The following is a 20,453-nucleotide window of genomic DNA, read 5'->3' as shown; positions in this document are numbered from 1 at the left end:
TTTAATTAGATACCTATTTAATTTGAGGAATTGTTCTATTAAAATGATTAAAAGAGAAACAATAAATGAGAATTATATACTGACACAAATGGTAGTGTCTGCACAGTATATTTTGTATACAATTACTTGCAATGGTGTTTATCTTAAGTTACTCAAAAATATTCTCCTCTAAAAAGTGATTCTTTTAACCTTATCAAGGCCAAAATAATTTATACAGCCATTTTCATTTTGGATGATGTTAAAATAGCATCTGGAATAGTACTTTTATTTAGTACCGATGACAACCTGTGGCTGACCATACTCTTCAAAATTTCAGCATACAAATAAATTCAAATAAGGTAATCACCAGAGGATGGATATGGAGAAAGAATAGCCAAATAATGTTACTACTATTGTAAGTTTCAAATTAACTGTTTCATTCTAAAGTTATAATTATCAGGAGGAATTCAGTTATTCAGGAATGCATTAAAAGAGCATAATGTTTCATAGTTCATTAAATAGAAAATATATTGAAAATTTGGGAATCAGAATCATTTGCAGCTTTCTCTGAGCTGATGGGTCATGGCATACCAAAAAAAAAAAAAAAAAGACTTTTTGGCAGGAAAGCAATCTGGTATTGCTGACTGCCGACTATATTTACTTGACATTCGGAAAGATCATATGACACCAATGCAGATGAGGTGAGTTTATACAACAATGAGGAGGAAAGGAAGGGCAAGGACAGCAGAAGACATTAGATCAGGGGTTCAAACTGAGGTCAGGTCCCCTCAGGGGGTCGCGAGGTTATTACATGGGGACGGGGGTCGTGAGCTATCAATCTCCACCCCAAACCCCACTTTGCCTCCAGCATTTATAATGGTTTTAAATATATTTTAAAAATGTTTTTAATTTATAATTGGGGGGGTGGTTGCACTCAGAGGCTTGCTGTGTAAAAGGGCTCACCAGTAAAAAAGTTTGAGAGCCACTGGGTTAGACAGCAGGTGGTTGGATGGTCTGATAGAGAAGAGAGGAAAGTGTGTATTAGTATGATACGTTTTAGATAGCTACGGTGACTAGATTTTTAAGACATACCATACATTCATACCGTTATATAGTTATAGCTGTGTCAGCACTCTCTTTACAAAATGTTTTTTTCAGAACTTTTGCCATTTATCAGGTAAATAGGCAATTTCAAGATTACTCTTCAGACCAAAATATCTATTAACCGATGGATGTTATTGCACTAAAGGTGATGTAAATAATATGCTTTTTAAAAAATCATACACTAAAAGTGTATTCGGTGGATTTCAAATATGAATTTACAGTAGACACAAACCTTAGGAACACTTTAAAATGTACAATAGCAAAATGCTTGAGAAAAGCCAAAATTGTCTCTAATTATACTGGGGATACACTCCAAAACATTAGACCACATATGCTCATAAACAGAAAGAAGCTACGAATGGCAAAGGTAAAGCTTCAGCTTCCTTCTTGTTTGTTTTTCCTTACCTAGTTGTACCTAACTATTACAGGGATCTAAGAGCATGAAGGGATACATGTGCAGCAGTGACCAGGCTCAGATTTAAAGATGGAGAGCTAACAGTCCAACAGTGGAAGTTTCAGAAATCTTTGTATTCCTTCCTTTTGTTGGTTGGTGTCTGAGTTGTGAAATGATTTAGCAGAATCAAAACATAGGTACCATCAGGAAGAGTATTTCCATCAAAAGATAAGCTTTATACACCAGAAAATAAAAAGCAAGTTGCCATGAGTGTGTGTATATGTCTGTAGATAACAAAACTTCCCCAGTCTGGGGTTCACCACAGTCAAAAATCAGCCAATGAGTATAGGGCCCTGCATTCTTTTGGAGATTCTCATTTCTTTGTCTCCCACACAACCAATTTATAGTCCTTCCCCTGGCCACCAGTGCAACCTCTTAATCATCAAGGACCCGATACCTTGTCAATGCTACAGCCAGTACATTATCTAAATCCAGAGGGAAGAGAGAGCCTAGGATCCCATTTTATATACACAAAAATAGGATCTTTGGTCAAACTTAACCAGTTCAATACCAGTTCTACCTATAATAACCATATCTGAATATACTGTATATTGCATTAGTGCACATAAACATCTCTCTCCTTGGTTTCTTGTAACATCGTAAAACAAAAGACCATATCTTTACTTATTTGTTACTATCACCAGATCACAAGATAAAACTGACAGCCTTATGTACAGCTAGGCTCTTATTTGTTAAAATACACAGTTAAATGGGTCTCAAAACAAGTTAAATATAGGTACCAGAATCCAGTCATGTTGATGTTTTCTTGTTGGAATACTGTAACGGATTTTTTTCCCAATTAAGTTCTAAATATGACCTCATTTTTGTGAGAATATCAATATCTTGTATACCATCTCAGATGGTGACATTTTATTTTATTTCTACACTAGTGACATCACTTTTGAACAATAATAAGACTGTATTTGTAGTTTGTAATACTAAAATGCATGGGTAGCTAACATAACCTTATAAAACTATCTGCTATTACAGCCTGCTTGGATTTTATTTCTATATTTGTTTTAAATGTAAGTGTATGTAATATTTGTCACTGATGGATTATGGAGAATTTAAGTTGTCCATTTATCCACAGAGCTTGGATAACTGCAAGATTCTCAACATATGGCTTGTTGGTCTAAGGCAGGGGTTCTCAAACTGTGGGTTGGGACCCCAAAATGGGTCATGACCCTGTTTTAATGAGGTCGCCAGTGCTGGTATCAGACTTGCTGGGGTCCTGGACCAGAGCTGAAGCCTGAGTCCCACCACCTGAAGCAAGGCTCAGTCTTGGGCTTCAGCCCTGGGCAACAGGGCTCAGGTTACAGGTCCCCCTGCCTGGAGCTGAAACCCTTGGACTTCAGCTTTGCCACTGGTCTAAGGGTTTGATTTTTTCTTAGGGTAAGAAAGATCCCTGGTTCAAATCCTGGACAACCCCTTACAAAGTTTGAGATTGGTCCTCTACCTTTAAAATCTGGAGGTGAGGCTAGATTATCATAATGGTCCCTTCTGGCCTTGGAATCTGAAGTGAGCTGTAGTTCACGAAAGCTTATGCTCAAATAAATTTGTTAGTCTCTAAGGTGCCACAAGTACTCCTTTTCTTTTTGCGAATACAGACTAACACGGCTGCTACTCCAAAAACATCCCATCAATGTGCCTCAACCCTGGTCACTAAGCAGCAAGAGTGTAGTCTGCATACAGGTTCAGGCCCCAATTCAGCGAAGTATTTAAGTGCATGCCTAACTTTAAGGAATGCAAGCAGTCCTACTGAAGTCAAATGGGGACTATTCACTTGCAAAGCACATGTTTAAGTGCTTTGGTTGATAAGGCCTCAATCTTTGGCCTCTCTGTGGACATCAACAGCAAGCATGCCTTTTTTGTCAATTACATTTGTGTTTTTTATGATCTGGACATTAGACCAATAGGAACTGGACTGAGACCATCAGCTCATTTCACGTAAACCTCCAGACAACTTCCAAATGGTATTCATTTTCAGTCATTACTGGCGCAGGTCCAAATTTCAGGTAGTGACCTAAATGGAAAGGTGCTGAATCACCTTATCTATCCTCTGAGCCATCAAAACACCATTCCCTTGTATTTTACACTGTTACATGTAATGATACAATATCTTGCTATGAAGTATTGTCCAGCTTAGAACTCAAAGGGCTAAACTGAAATCTTAGGTGCACAGAGGCACATTCCTAAAAAGCCTTAGCTGTGAAAGTAGCCACAAAACATAGTTTTAACAAACTACTCCTGGATCCCCGAAAACTTGCTGTTGTGAGACTGCATATTACTAAGACATAAATAAATGTACTATGTAGTTTTTAAAAAATATTAATAAGACCTTATCACATATTTGACAATTGCTGTTTAGTTTTACTAAGTCAATGAACAAAGCATAGCTGTGATGCATTCTCCTTGCATTTTGGGAACAAAGAAATTACCATGCTGGATCAGACCATGGTCTATGTAGGTCAGTATTCTGTTTCTAACAGTGGCCACAACCAGGCTGCTGCAGAAGACGGTGCAAGAAACCCTGCAGTAGGTCATTATGGGATTACCTGCCCCAGGCAAAGTTTCCTCCTAACCCCCTCTAAGTTAGACATTGGTTCATGCCTCAAAGCATGAATTTTTCTCTCTTACAAAACATAGATTTTAATACGTACCATTATAACCATGGAAATTCTTGCTGTTCATATAAATGTCCAGTACTCTTTTTCTGTTGTGTATGTCCACTTGCTAATTTGCAGAGTTCAGCAATTTGATGTGGCCATCCCTATAGCACAGATAAGTGGAGATTCTCATCACTAAGGCTACATTTTAGTCAAGGGTATTTTTAGTAAAAGTCATGGACAAGTCACAGGCAGCCCACAAAAATTCATAGCCCGTGACCTGTCCATGACTTTTACTATATACCCTTGACTAAATCTTGTGGGGTGCAGCCCACGGGCACCACATGGCCCAGGACTCATGCAGGTGCTGGGGGGCAGGTGGTGACACATGGCCCGGGACCTGCACTGGTGCTGGCAGAGGGCAGTTGGTGGGGCTGGCAGGCTCCCTACTTAGCTCCATGCCTCCCTGGAAGCAGTGATATCCCCCTCCCTTAGCTCCTAGGCAGAGGCATGACCAGGCATCCCTGCACCCTGCCTCTGCCCCGGGTGTCAGTTCTGCAGCTCCCATTGGCCAAGAACCACAGCTCATGGGAGCTGTGGGGGCAGTGCCTGAAAGCGGAGGCAGTGCGCAGAGCTGCCTTGCCACACATCCGCCTAGAAGCAGAGGGATGTCGTTGCTTCCAGAGAGCCTGCCCCAAAGTAAGCGCCATCCAGAGTCCTCATCCCCTCCCACACCTCAACCCCCTGCCCTGAGCCCCCTCCCACACTCAAACTCCTGCTGCTGCTTGGGGGAGGGCACGGTGGCCCGAGACTGCCTCAGCAGCAGCCAGTGTGGCTGGCCCGGGGGCTGCCCAAACTGTTCAGGCAGCCCCCGGGCAAGCTGCACCAACTGCTGCAGAAGTCATGGAGGTCCCGGAAAGTCACAAAATCCATGGCTTCCATGACAAACTCACAGACATACTCATCATCCACCTTTCTAAAAAGCTGTCAGTATTGTCACACATTCTAGTTCATAGTTTGTCCTTTCCTCAGCATTGTTAAAGAAGATTCTTATCAGACAAAAGACTATACAAAATGGTGTTAACAGACTCATATTCATGATTTACATTATGAGGGTCAAAAATAAGATGTCAACTGCAGCTACCAGAAAGACTGTTAACATAGTAGCCATTATGAGGTTTGATAACCTTAAAACAGGAGGTTAACTAACTCTCTTTCCAGCTCACACACATGCATTTATATAGGTGACTGGTTCCATACTGCTTAAGATAAAAGATCTGTTCTTGCAACTGCTTACTCATGTGAGCAGCCTACTAGCATGAATAAAGATCTGCAGGATCAAGTCCATAGAAAACATTTTCCATAAACCGCATGACAAATCTTACCTCCATCACCAACTACAGTTGCAAAGCGTTCTGCAGAGAACTATTCTGATGTACCAGAAAAGAAGAAAAAGCTAAGAAAGCTTGTTTGGCTACGTGTCTCTATTTTATCGACGTGTACTGTGTCCCACCGTAATTACTACTGTGAAGCATGATCACATTATTATTTTCTCTCTCCAAAGTGTTTTTTGAAATACATTTCAGGAAGGGAGCTATATAAAAATGAATTGAATTGTATATCTGTGGAAGTGAGAAAGCCTTGCTTGCTGTTATGGAAGAGTGCTTTCGGCTGACATGATTATTTTGTTGTTTTCCTTTGATAGACAACTGACTGTACATAGTGATAAAAAGATAGCTGGAGATGGCCAGGTGCAGAACTGGAGCATAGACATCCCAGCCTTGCTGTGCTTTATCTAACACAAGGAAATGGCTACAAGCCAAATGAAATTATTGTTATTGGTGATGTCACCATTCACCATATTCCCAAGTAATTAAGGTCTCATTTGCAATGTGGCTATCAGCTGACATGATGTCTGCATATAGGATGTAGATGGGTTTTGCAAACCTAACTTGGTTTTTTTTAAATACAAACATATTTCTGTGATTTGCAAAACAAAATACTTGGGCCAGATACTCTGCTGGAGTAAACTGGCACAGCTTCATGGGCAGTCCTTAAAATAATGTTTGTCATTTTATGCTTAAAATGTATTATATATAGGTTAGTTTAATGTTTAAACTCTCTATAAATTGAACTCCATATTGTAAGCCAATAAGCAACAATAATAAACAGGTCTCCTTACATCTCTACAAAGGAAACCAAAACTGAACGGTTTGCATTTACATCTTTGTTACCTAAAATATACTCAGAAATAAAGTGAAAATTTAGCGATGTTATACATCTAGAGATAATGGGACATATCCTCAGCTGGTATAAATTGTCATAGCTTCTAATGGAGCTATGACAATTTACACCGGCTGACAAGCTGCCCCATTATTTTAAAATGCAAAGAATAAGGTTGTGTTTTTTAATATTCAAAAGAAGCTGATGAATATAACAAAAAGGCCCTCAATCAGACCACAATATTTATTTCCATTCTTTAAGGACTCTATTTCAAAGGGAAAATGGAATGGAGTACCTGTATTTTCAAATGAAATGCCATTTCCAGCAGAATTACACAATATTACAAAATCAATGGCTATGAGACAATGGACATGTCAGTACTGCCTTTTATTTAAATGTGATGACTAAATATAGATTGTAAATATGAAAACCAACATTAATTAATTGGTTTTCGCAGTCTTTAGTTGCTTTGCCCTTCACAGTGGCATGCAGTCTGTTTGCTTTCATTTATTTTCTTTGTTTTGATGATGTTTGACTAATAAATACATTGATGAATTGCATTTGTAAATGCCATCCATAGATCACAAGAAAAGAGTATGCTTGATGTTCCTATTATGGCGATCCTGGAAGATTTTTTTCCCTTCCTTCAACTTTTAGTATTTAACACACACACACACACATACACACACAGTGCTGCAGTGCTGAATAAAGTTCCCTGTTCTTATCTGAATTTTCAGTGAACAAGCAGCTGCAGAATAATGTGACTTAATGAGGCACTTCTAATAAAATACAGCACAACTTAAAAGAGAGGCATACAACTGTTTGCTCACTGATAGAACTATCATTCAAAATAAAGTTTCAAAACAATGGTCACATTTTGTATATGAATAGTAAATTATACGATTTCCTAGTTTCCACAGTCACTGATGAGTGCATGAGATTGACAAATGTTTAGTATTTTACTATTACCTGTTGTCAAACCTAACACATAATTAGTACTACATGATCTTCTTCTAATAGACTATTATGCTTTACACAGTTACTAGTAGGCAATAATACATTCCAGAAGAAAAATAGGTTACACCAATTAAATATTACATGTAAGAGTGGTGACACTCATATTTGAAAAATGCCAAGCTTTTTTGGGCCTACCAGAAATTACACAGACTGTTGGCAAGAGCTCCTCTACCGGAAGTCTCTTTCACTTCATAGGTAAAAGGAAAACCTATTCATTCATCCTTGAAAACAGAGTCATTCTATCAGCTCCACTAATTAAATTATGAAAGTTGATGGCTACTAAATGCTGTTAGGCCACCACATTGCTTTGAGATTGCACATCTGCTTTAACATAAATCTAAATGAGGCTCAATGAATCTTCAGTCTGCAACTTGCCATTGTAACTGAATCTCTCTAGTATTATCTGTCTACATACACATTACAGTTTTCAAATTCCACTAATTCTGCTTATGCTCCCCACTAGCACTATCAACTGCCTAGGTGTAAAATGAAATCCCTTGGTGCTCTTGAAGAGATGTGCAAAAATGTTACACTATATGTCAAATACATGACAAGGCGCTAGATTAGCTCTCATTCGCTGATTAAAACAGTATGACAGGAATCAAGATTTTATTTCAAAATCACCTACTATCAACTAGACAGCATATCTAAATTCATTCTTTCAAAAGCCTCCTGCTCAGATAATATATGGTACTCAGTATAAGTATGCTGTGAATAGCAAGACTGATCTAATACAAAACGAGTGATCACTGTAGTCCCCTCTTCACTAAAATCATGGTATTGAAATAGTTTACATTTACAGTAAGAATGGTATTGTTGCTTGGGAAATCAGGGCAGTAATAAACTGAAAAAAAATAGATGCTCAGGTGAACATTGCCATTACAATATCAAAGCTGTGTAAATAATATCTAAAACTGAGATTTAGCTGAATTACTTTACCACTGTTAGGTGAACAATTATGAAATTATTAAGATTAGATACATAGATATATTCACAGTGTAAAGTGACTGAAATGTTACTGTGACAGGACAAGTATAATAAATAAATCCTTTGTGCCCCCTTTAAAAATTGTCTTAGAAGTGGGTCATGTTTCTCAAGTTTACCTAAAGCCATGGTGGGATAGGACTATTTAGCTTGTTTAGGTTTTTATGTTATGCTCCATAAAGGAATCTTACATTACATTACATTACATTTTTTCTTTGCTTTTATCACCTAATAAAGTAGCTTTAAAGTGTTAAATTAGTACCAGTCTGAATGTTAATATCTAAAAGCAGGTGGTAAGAAAGAGCAACCAGATAATAATGATCATTTAGTCAATAGTCATTTAAATTTATCCAGTGCTGTGAGAAGACCCTAACACCCTGGATGTTTTATGAGGCTCTATTTGTTTATTATTTAAATTAACACTTCTTCAGGAGTCAAAGCAAGATTTCTTAATTACAAAGCCAAAAATTATTATTGTGGCGGGTTTGTACAGTTGTTTTTTACAAAAAATTAATACTCTCCAAGCAAAGAGTGGAAAGAGACTATTGTAACTACACATATAGAGTAATTCAAAGTGCTTCAGGCAGTTGTTTAATCTCCCGGGAAGGATGAGGAATAAAATAGAGAAAAGCCTGACAACTCTGCTCCTAGCAGGGCACTGAAAGATGCTGCTCTTTGTGCTTTGCATATACAGCCTGTGCGTCTAATCCCACAGCTAGCTTTACAGGAAATAAAGCCGGTATTTTAAAAAAACTTTGTCTTGCACAAGTACACTGGGATAGGGGGGCTGGGAGGGAAAACCTTCCCACTATGAAATAGAATACAGATAAAATGCTATTGAGCCGTTAAACTAGTTCATGGAAATGGGAAGAAACAAGCAAAACATATGGGCAAGAAATGTCTCAGGTTAGATGCCACGATTTGGGGGACATTTACAGAGGAAAGAACTGAAGTCATAAACCGCACGTTATATAGACCATTTTTAAACTATTCCTAAAACGATTCACTCTTTAACCTCTCCCTTAAGCCATCCAATGGAGCGATCTATCTCCAAACAAAATAAATCGCCCAATATCTGGGGTTCTGGAAGTTATCAGCCATGCTCTTTATGAAAATAGGCGGAAAACCTGATAGTCTTACTAAAACGTCCACCGTTCTGCAGAAATGTGGAGGATTAAATAATCAAAAATGGACAGAATTCAAAGAAGTTGACCTGACACATCTCACTGATCCATATTAGTGCCCCCACGGGGCTATTTAGCAGGAGTCCAGTAAGTTTACAAACTAGAGTTGAACTGGAAAGCGGAGTGAAATTAAGAACAGTTCTTTCATCAAAACAGACTTTTCTTGAACTTTTTTGTACCGGAGAGGAGGGGTTGGAATACTCGACGCACTTAAATACCCTTCCTCACCCTCGTCTCTTCCCCACCCCCACTCATTCACAAATCCCTTTAACTAGGACTTCTCCCCTCTACCTCTTTCCTCGCCCAGCTCTGATCGGATGCTAGAGTGACTGGCTGGATACTTCCCGCATCTCTCTTCACCAAGGGTACAGCCAAGACAAACCGTGAAGGGCCGGGAGCTCGCCACAAATTTAGCAGAGTGGCAGATCCCCCTTTGCACTCACCCGAAACCCGCACAACAACAACAACAACACCGTACCGGGCGGGGGGACTGGGGTGCCTGAGAGCGCAGAGCAGGAGCTGCAGCTGCCCGAGCCCGCTCACATCTGGAGACAGCTGGCACCTTCTCACCTACCTGCAGCCCCGCTTCCTTTTGGAAACCCCTAGCGATCCTCCTTCAGGTTCCGGGGGGAAACTCCAGCCTTATCGCACTTGCATCGCTTACAAAATCCCAATCCTCCTCCGGCATCCACCGGCATGGATTTGTTCGGGGCTGGGGGGTTAAATTTGCTGCGCGGGGGTTTCCCCCCCCCTCCTCTCGGATTGTATCTTGAAATAAAATAGGGATCCGGCAAGCAGGTGCAGGGAGGAGAGGGGGCTTTGGAGGGAGAGGTTGGGGGTGTTTCTTGTGCACAATTTAAAAGTGAGCAGAGGATTTTTTACAAAGGAGAGATGTAGGTTTTCTCCGCTAAAAAAGGGCAGCGCAGCTCTCGCCCCTTTGCCAGATCAGTGAAGGTCCCGATTCAGCCTTGCAAGCAGAGAAGGAAGAAAAATTAACCGCATCCCTCAGCAGTCCCCCCTCCGTTATTCCACCTCTGATTGGTCTGCGTTTAATACACAGCAAGACTTTGCCCCCTCTCGCCTCGCTCCTTCTCCCTCTTGGGAAAGGTAACTGGAGAGTAAGAGATTCACCCGCAGGGGGAAAAATCAGCCCGCACGTACTTGTCCAGATTGCTGGCTGGCTGTGGTGGGATCGTTTTAGGCAAGCTGAGGCAGCTGGTGGGGCTTTAAATACAGTCCAGCCAGGCACGACCTGAGGAGGCAGGAGATGGTCCTTGCCTCCCCAATATCTGCCTCCCCACTGCTGCCCCAGCTCCTCGAGCCTTCTTGCAGCCCCCGATGCGTCCGAGCTGCGAGCTAAGGTGCGGTTAATAGATACCGCGGCGGAGCTGCTGCCGCTGTATTGCAGGTAGCCCTTCCAGGGGTCCCGCCGCCAGAGTTTCCGAGAGACTAACTAGCCCCCGGCACATCGTGGGCTGAAGCGTGCGTCTGCCTTCGATCTTCTCTCTCCTCGCCTGCGCCCCCACCCGGTCAGCCCCCAGGGGGAAAGGGTGCGGGTCCGAGCACCGCGCGGGTGGGTCGTTCCTTTCCCTTCAGAAGGGCGGGGAAAGCGGCCGGCTTAACCCAAAGAGAGAGACACGCACATGAGCGGAGGAAACGAAAAACGCCCCCGGACACCGTTTTGCGACTCCCGAGAACGCCAATCGCCGGGGAGAAAAAGGAGCGTGGAGTTGGTTTCCCCCTTTAAAACCAAGCTCTTGGGGCAGATTCCCCCTCCTTTCTGTAGTGCGAGCAATTCATGAAGGAAGGACACCCCTTCAGACTGGGGGAGAGCCCATTCATAGCCTCTACAACCTGGGGCTCCTGCGTGAGCTCTGGAGTAGAAGGGTGTTGAATCGGATCGGGCTGGGCTGGGCTGCCTCGCCTCTGCCGCCCGGCTGCCGCTGAAGAAGCAAGCTGTACTGCGGCTGCCAGAAACCCCCGCGCGCCGGGTGGCTGCAGCCGGCAGACAGAGGTAATCCGAAGCCAAAAGCCGGCCTGTGTCTCCCTCCAGAGGAAGAAGAGATTCAGACACATACAAAAAACACTTTAAAACCAGACTCCAAGGAGAGACTGCTGAATTGGAATTAATTTGCGAATTGGACGCCATGAAATTAGGCTTGAATAGAGACTGGGAGTGGATGGGTCATTGCACAAAGTAAAACTATGTCCCCGTGTTTCTTTTCCCCCCTGCCGTTCTTCACACCTGCTTGTCAACTGCTGGAAATGGCCCACCTTGATTATCACTACAAAAGGGGGTTTTTCTCTCTCCTGCTGGTAATAGCTCACCTTACCTGATCACTCAAGTTACAGTTTTCAGAGTAGCAGCCGTGTTAGTCTGTATTCGCAAAAAGAAAAGGAGTACTTGTGGCACCTTAGAGACTAACAAATTTATTAGAGCATAAGCTTTCCTGAGCTACAGCTCACTTCATCGGATGCATTTGGTGGAAAAAACAGAGGAGAGATTTATATACACACACACACACAGAGAACATGAAACAATGGGTTTATCATACACACTGTAAGGAGAGTGATCACTTAAGATAAGCCATCACCAACAGCAGGGGGGGGAAAGGAGGAAAACCTTTCATGGTGACAAGCAGGTAGGCAGTGTGTTTGGTAACGCCCATTGTTTCATGTTCTCTGCCTATATAAAATCCCCCTACTTTTATTTTCCACTGCATGCATCCGATGAAGTGAGCTGTAGCTCAGGAAAGCTTATGCTCAAATAAATTTGTGAGTCTCTAAGGTGCCACAAGTCCTCCTTTTTTCTTTGATCCCAATGACACACCACATTTGGCGCCTGGAAGTAGCTTTTGACTGGACATTCTAAGAGGTCATTTAGTAAGGTTACAATCAACTCCAGTTTACTGCGTGTGGCACTTATCTATGGGACCATGGTCTTACCTTTATTCTTACCTTATTTTGCTTTGTGCCCTTAGCAGCACAATGATCCCTTAGTTGCTGCATTTTTATTTCATTTTATTTTTTGCCATTGGTGATTTGATCTTTTAGCCCAAGGATTTTGGTTCACATAATTCAAAACATGAACTTGGGAAAGGCTTTTAAAAACATGAGGCCACTCTTAGACACCCTTACCTCCCTTCCTGTGTGTTACTCTGCTTGTTAATGGCCTTTTATGCATTTCCTCTTCTCACCCCTCTTTTTTCAGCTCTGAATACAGGCACATTTAAGAGGATATTCTTAATAGTGCTTTCTTTGCTCTGGAATAGGTTTGTTCTTGTACAGCACATGCTGTGTTGACAAATGAAATTATCATCAGCCAAACTTGCCATCTTTTGTTGAATAGCACCTGCACCTCAGCCCCAGTAAAGGTGAAAGAGTCTGACCCTATATCACTACTTTTGCCTAACAGAGGAAAGATTACTTACGGCACATATTCTTTATGCTTTGCCTCTCCAGTTAATACAGAGATCTCCAACAACAACAACCACAGAGGTATTAATAAATTAGACAATACAATTAGATGTGTGGCTGTCTGTTTTAATGGTTGCAAAAGGTTTTACATGAGTGTCAAGCAGTGCAGAATTAAGTGTCCGTGATATATTTCATCCATTCATTGCCAGGCTTAAAAAAATCATTCATACAAATAATAAGATTAAACTGTCCAAGAAACGACTTCTGCAAATCCCTTTACTGACACCAAACCCTATATGATGGTAGTCGGTGAATTGTATGGGAAGAAAAGTGAAACAGAGAAAAACAGCAGAGCAGATTTCTTTAATCCACATTTGTGGAACATTGGTGACTTTTTCAAATAATACAGAGGCATAAAAATCAATGGAGTCAAAAAAAGAAAACAACTGAAGAATGCAGATAGCTCCATGATGACTGCCCCACCCCCACTCCTTCAGCACTGCAGGGGGAGTTAGAAATAGGCTGGCCTGGAAAGTGAAAGTAAAAAGTATTTTTGTTTGTGATATTGTATGTAACAATTCTAGCAAAAATAGACACTGCTCTGTGAGGGCTCTGGAGGCATTAAAGGATTGTTGGATTTTAAAACAGTGCAGTTTTACCTCATTAAGTTGAATACATCTGATGCCACAAAAAGATAATTGAACTAGCCAGTGAGCAAATGTGCTGCTGCATTCCAAACAAGCTAAAAGTAATGCTGAAGCAGCACTGGAAACGCTACTAGTAAGGAATTAAAATAACCAAGACATGTCATTACAAGGGCATGTCTCAGTTCTTACACCATATCCATCATTATACAATCTGAATGCCTCAAATGTGTTGCTGTTGAGAGGTCATGAGATGAAATAAGCCCCAATCATGATCAGTGTCCAGTTGTTCTAGGAACTGTGCAGGCACGTAGGAAGACAGGGTCCCTTCTCTGAACTGGTTAGAGCACAGTTTGACAGAAGACAAACTACAGCTACAAACAATAGAGGAGAAGGGAGGATGAGAGTAAAGTCATTCCTTTCCCATTTGTGGGGTTCTTTCATAAAGTAACAAGAGAAAGAAAAATATTTAAATACAAATACAACAATGTAATTTTTTTAAAAAAGAAACAAAAGTTGACGGGGTACTTGGAGCAAGGGCAGTATCTGAAACTAATTTAACTCATTTTTTTTTAAACTTCCTACATTTCAAGTTGAAGTATAGCTCTAAAGAGCATGGCATGGGACAGATACAAATGAGGGAAGTCTTCTCAAAATGTGGTAGTAGAACAACCATAAACATCCTCAATCTCTTCCTTGCTCAAGCCTAGCTGCTAAACAGAATGAAACGAAAAATTGTCCTTTATTGGATTCTGGTAGACTCAATTAAATTTTGCCTGTTAAAATTTGATGAGCCTATTAAGAAGGGGACTGGAACCATTTTTATAGTGGGGGTACTGAAAGTCACTGAACCAAACTGTAAACCCTGTATATAATGGAAACAACTTCAAGCCAAGGAGTGCAGCAGCACTCCTAGTTCCAGCACCTATGCAATAATTTTTCACCCAATAAGATGCTGCTTCTGCAAGCTGTTCCAGGCAGACAGACCCCTCCTGTGCCCAAACGGAGCTCCCCTGACTTCAGAGCATCTCTACATGAACACAGAGGTCCAGACATATAGAACCATTTGGGAGTCTGGGACCTTAATTTCGCACTCTGCGCACATATGCCTGTGTCATGATCAAGGTGAAAATTAAAATTGTCCAACCCCCATCCAAAAGTGTTGAAATAGTCTGTACATTGTATATTAACTTGTTCACCTTTAAAGAGGGTTTATGATATAGTAATCAATTAATCCTGATGTCATGTGATTATAAAGATTAGGATTATATACTTGAGTTTTTAGTGTCTCTCACAAAGTGTCCCTCACAAAGCGAAAGAATTGAGCTTCAAATATCAAAATATGCTGGGACACATACCAGTATACACAAACACAGGAAGATCAAGCAGGTGCTATAGGCTCCTACAACACCCTCTTCCTTCCAGCTGGCATAGAGGGAGTGTGGGCCCTAAACTGCACCAATCCTCAATTGCTGTTTCATTGCTATAATTTATGCCTGGGGATCCGTTCTACACACAGCACCCCTAGCATTAAGAGTACAAAAGTGAGCTTTATGATGATGCCTTTACACATACACAATTCTGCCATATGCTGCTCAGCTATCGCCAAGAGTCTGGTCCACTAGATTCATGGTTCACTAAACGCCTCCAGACAATCAAAATTCTTGCTCAGTAACATGTTGCTAATCAATACAAAATATCATTTAAAACTGAAGGAAAGTGAAAAGGCAATGGAGCAAAGTTTTTCTGGAGCTCTTTAACAAACCTCCTGTAGGAAACTATTAAAATCATGATGGTTATTGGATTCTAAAGGAAATACAATTTTCAATTAGAATAGTAGAATCCAGTGCTGACTAGAGAGGGGGAAAAGGGAAATAATTATACGGGGGCCCTGAGCCCAAAAAGTCTAACTTCTGTGTAAATAAAGTGAAATGGGAGGGGTTAGGGCTCTGGTGAACATGATGTACCAGGCTCCCAAATTTCTCTCAATGGGTCTGGTGGAATCATCACTGATTTTCCAAAACTTCCATGTGACACTGAAAAGAAATAACAGAAGCAACTGTGCTTCTGTTATATAACATGCAAGCCATTCAAAGAACTGTTATGTTTTTTCTTTTCTTTTCTTTTCTTTTCTTTTCCAACCACTGATCTTAAAGAATGATGCAAGCCCCAGAAGTGACATGGATCACAAAGTACAATGGCAACACACACAGGTGTTGAAGCTGAAGAAAGGACACCATCCAGGACTGAGATCTGGTCTACACTAAAAAGTGTGAAAAAACACAGCCCTGACTGATGTAGCTATGCTTACACAACCCCCAGTGTAGATGCTGCAATGTTGATGAAAGAGGGCTTCCATTGACATAGCTAACTTCATTTGGGGAGGTGGCGTCCCTACACTGACAGAAAAACCCCTTCTATTGATGTAGGCTGCATCAACACCATGAAGCTATATTAATATAGTCTCCATAGTATAAACATATCCTGAGAAAGAGGATACCCAACTCCTTTGCATCTGTTTGTCAAGGAAATATTGTTGATATTGCTTTCACAGAAGTTTAACTGTTTCACTTAAGTTTGGTAAGAAATAGGAACACTGATAATTCTTTAATTCAAAATAGTAAAAATCCTGTATTTTGAAAATGTTGGAGTTCAGAAAGCAGCAGAAAATTACAAAATTTAAATTATTGCGCAAGGTACAATCCTTAATTTTATGAGCACATACTATGTTTCAAATAACATATAGTTTTTTCCATGCCCACAACTTTAGATATGTGTAGGGATTTAGATGTTTATCAATAAGTGCCAGTAAAGATTAATTTCATTGTACACACACAAATCAATGAAAAAACATTTCCATCGATAATAAACAAAATATGCAAATAGGCATAATCAAAATATGCAAATAAACTATGTAAGAAAAATGCTATATAAGAACTCATTAGAGTTTGATTTACATGATATTTACTTTGTATATTTTGACATGTGGTGATGACAATTTGTATTTTAAAGGTTATAAGCTTTAACTTTTTGAATCTCAATGTGTACCATCAGTAAATAATCGTCTGACTTACCCTATTGTCTGACCTCCCCATAATTTCCCATAACTGTGAAAATTTAAATTGATAAAAATAAAAAATGCTTAAAAATAAACATCGACATTGTGATACTCTGTATCTCAACATAGCACCCTAGAGCCCCCATATCCACCACTGTTTTATAATTATGTTTTGCACAAAGTATACCTTGTGAGGTATCATTTTAAAAGTCTTGATCCAATGAACATTAATATCCTTTTCGATTGTATGTGCTATCATTGTATGTGAAGTTATGTAGTATTGCTATTGTATTACTGAAATATGTTGTGAGGTTGGAACACCCACAACCAGCCTTTCGGTTACAACAAAGGAGCAGCCATCAATAGCCAGACAGGATTAATGGCTCATCAACACCCAATCCAGTATCCCAGAGACTTCTCGGAGAAGGCACATATGCCATGGGGTGGACTAACACACATCACAGCAAAGATCTCCAGGAGAGGTAGTGATATCATCACTTGGCCTCTCTCCCTCCCCCATCTCAACACCTGGAGGGGCATCAGGAAGACAAAGACTTTGAGCTGGGGAGTTTGGTCCGAACCTGGAAAAGTGTCCAGTCTGTGCATTGAGGAACTGTAACTTGCTTGTACCATCTGTCAAGGCTGAATCCCCACTCTGTCACACCGAGTGCAGAAGTGGGGCCCGCAAGGATTTTAAAAATTAATACTTGCCACTCCAGGCTTGTATTACACTCCCAAGGTTACAGCTTTTCTCTGACTTTGGCTTGGTAAACATTGCCACCATCCAAATGCAAAAAACCCCCTTTGAACCCAAGAAGGAACGAAAAGACACACACACACACAATTAGCTGTGGCTACCAGATAATCAAACAACATGCACAAACCTCGTAGGACACCAAAAATCTAATCTGTTTGTTCTTAAAAAAAGGTAAATTTTATTAAAAAGAAAAAGAAAGAAAATACATCTGAACCTTAGGCTTTTGCTAGATTTTAAAAGAACAATTCCAAAAATAGCTTTCTTGGGGATTCAGTTTAAAGGTTACAAGCAAACAAAAGTATCTGGGATTAGAACAGAGGAGATCCACAAGCCTTGAGAAATAAATAGATATAAACCTGATCACGTCTAGCTAAACATTCTGATTTACTTACACATTTGGGTTGTTAAAGGTAGTTCTAGATATAATCTGATGATTTTCATATCTGGTTCAAACTTTATACTGCATTCCCGGTGCCCCGTCTTTTCAGCCCAGAGAGCAACAGACAAAGGGAAAGTTTCTTTCCCAATTTTAAAAAGTTCTACCTTCCCATCGGCTCTTTTGGTCAGGAGCCCACTTTTTTTTTTTCTTTACCTGGGGGACTTTTTAACTCTTTACGGTAAAGCAAGTAAAGAACAGCTACCAAGAGGGATTTTACAGCTAACTGGCTGGCTGGGTGTCCATCAAAGGGAGCTATTCCCCCCCCCTTTATTTATCACACCATCTGTCAAGGCTAGAAAAGCTGTTTGACTCAACTCTTGCTTAGGCTAAAAGTTTAAGATTTAGATTGCGTGTTTCTATTTTTATTTCTTTAGGTAACTATCTCTGGTATCTGGAGGTGGCTTACCAGGAGTGCTGGGAGAGCTCTCTCCCAGCGCTCGTGTGTCACCACACTCGCACTTCAAAGCGCTGCTGCAGGAGTGTTCCCGTGATAGCACTTTGAAGTTTCCAGTGTGGCCATGCCCTTAGTAAGCAACAGCGAGGAGTTGGACTCAGCAGACCTTAGCTGCTGGTGTGGAGGTCCTTGGGCTGTAACCATTTTCAGTGAGTGAGCCCAGATTCCCCAACTAGCTCCTGGTATGGTGGCATAAGGCCACTAAAGGGGAAAAGGACAATGGAGAGCCCTCAGAAAAGCACACTAGGACCATAAGGCCCAGAGTTGGGGCTGCAGACCAGATATAAGAACATTGGCCTTTTATTTTGTTGGATTTTTACTCTGGAAGGAGTGGCCTAAATCATGACCTAGCTGGAGGGCTGAGCTGTGAGAAAAGAGAACACCACAGTGATGGTTGCCAGAAAGCCCCAGATTGGGAGAGAGCAGCCATGCCCAATGCTCTAGCAGTGAGTGAATCCCTTCAGTGGGACACCTTAATTTTTTTTTAATTCCTGTATATTTGTATATGGTTGTAATGGTCTACTATTTCCTTGTCAGAGTTCAATATAAATTTCTCTTCTTTCCTTGAGCTTTTCATGATACCGGGTATTGAGTGGCTATATTTTACTAAGTGTAAAATTCAGTTGTATAGTGGCATGTAGTGAACACCAACTGCAGTGGACCAGAGCCTCAGTCATTCATGGGATGAGTTAGCTAGGTATTAGGCTGAAAAATTAAATGGTCTATATGTGCCAGAAACTTTCTAATATTATGCCACGTACCACTGAGTAATAAAGAACTGTTTACTGTGTAATTTATAAACAAATGACTTAATAGACTATCTAGCATACACAGAATAGTACAACATGCTATGTGAGTATCAGGTAGGAAAAAAACTGCATGATATATTGTATGATCTGAATAGTACATGATACAGTGTTATACTCAAAAGCAATCATACTGTGGCCTTTTCAGAAACTTTACTGAGCTCTTTATGAGCATTACTGAAAGTTTAATTTGGTAAGTTTTCTCTGCCATTGCCTCTATTTTTTATCATAGTTTGTACCTGATATTACTTGCTGATGGACTTTAACTGCATGTTACTAGTGTGTTGCATTGGTACTGCTGAAAAATAGATTACAATGTATTAAATTAAGGCACAGAAGCCATACGTCACTTGTAGCGGCAAAAGCCCCTACAACAGATTTATTGAACATCTCACCAATGTACTTACATTCCGCATATACTAGGGAAGAGGAGACATGAGAAATGGGTAAGCAAGAGAGGAGAAAGCAACAGTAAAAGTCAAGAAGCAACCCAGCTGTGGAAACTTTTGGCACTGAAGAGTATAAAGAAGAAACAATAGACAAGGTGCATAAGCCCCAGAAGATAGCTCTTGATGCTAATAAGTGTGAAACTACTGACCCCCTTGTGGTTATGTAGTGAGTGAGTTCCAATAACAACATCTCATTCCCATTAGTTTAGACTTCAGATGATACCAGAGCTGGCCTGTGAGACCCAGGAAGACCATAGCTGTGATCCTCACTCCTCAGCATGATTTTGAGGAGCTCAAAATGTCCACACACAAAAAGAGAGAAAGATAAAATTGATCTTAAGTTCCCAGCCCTTTTTCTTGCAAAGTTATCTTTAAAAATGAAACAGGCCAATTACTGAATTTAAATACGATATTATGTTTTCTTTTTTTTTAAGATCACTGGTTATTGACAGTTCCATCTTCTTTTTTCTTTTTTAAATCAGCAAAGTGAAGCTGAATGCAGGTTAAGCTGAACAAATGGAATTGTATTAAACCCTGTGCACTGCTCTGTCCATGCCACCGAGTTGTTTCCACCTAACATATCACGTTGCTGGTTTTCCTGGTGACTCCTTAATAACAGTCCCTCCAGGAAACATTGGCCATCTGACTTCAGTTCCACTGATCATGATACATCTTCCCTATTTTACAAACATGTAAATGTTAAAAACATATAATTAATTCTCAGATTCCAACATAAATATCCTTATGGCCAGAGGTTGCTAGCGTGCAGCCAAGTTAAAGTCTCATCTTTTCCACAGACTAAGCTAATTATAGTTTTGAGATAGTTTGGGTTCCAACGGACAACTGCAGGGGGAGTACCACTTGCTCCATTCATGACT

At 40.5% G+C, this 20,453-nt stretch overlaps 1 protein-coding gene across 1 annotated transcript in view; it reads right to left on the bottom strand.

Moving 5' to 3' along the window:
* The window catches only part of TAFA2 (TAFA chemokine like family member 2), a 310,699-nt gene extending 299,222 nt beyond the window's left edge, over positions 1–11,477 (bottom strand). Inside the window, exon 1 of the mRNA XM_043494155.1 lies at positions 10,126–11,477. The gene's annotated coding sequence lies outside the window, so the exon portion shown is untranslated. The remainder of the gene's footprint in view (positions 1–10,125) is intronic.
* Between the last annotated feature and the right edge of the window lie 8,976 nt (positions 11,478–20,453).

The sequence above is a fragment of the Dermochelys coriacea genome, chromosome 1 (assembly GCF_009764565.3).
Source record: "Dermochelys coriacea isolate rDerCor1 chromosome 1, rDerCor1.pri.v4, whole genome shotgun sequence".
NCBI classification, from domain to species: domain Eukaryota; kingdom Metazoa; phylum Chordata; order Testudines; family Dermochelyidae; genus Dermochelys; species Dermochelys coriacea.
Note: the sequence above shows the minus strand (reverse complement) of the source record. Positions and strands in the feature narration are given on the sequence as shown.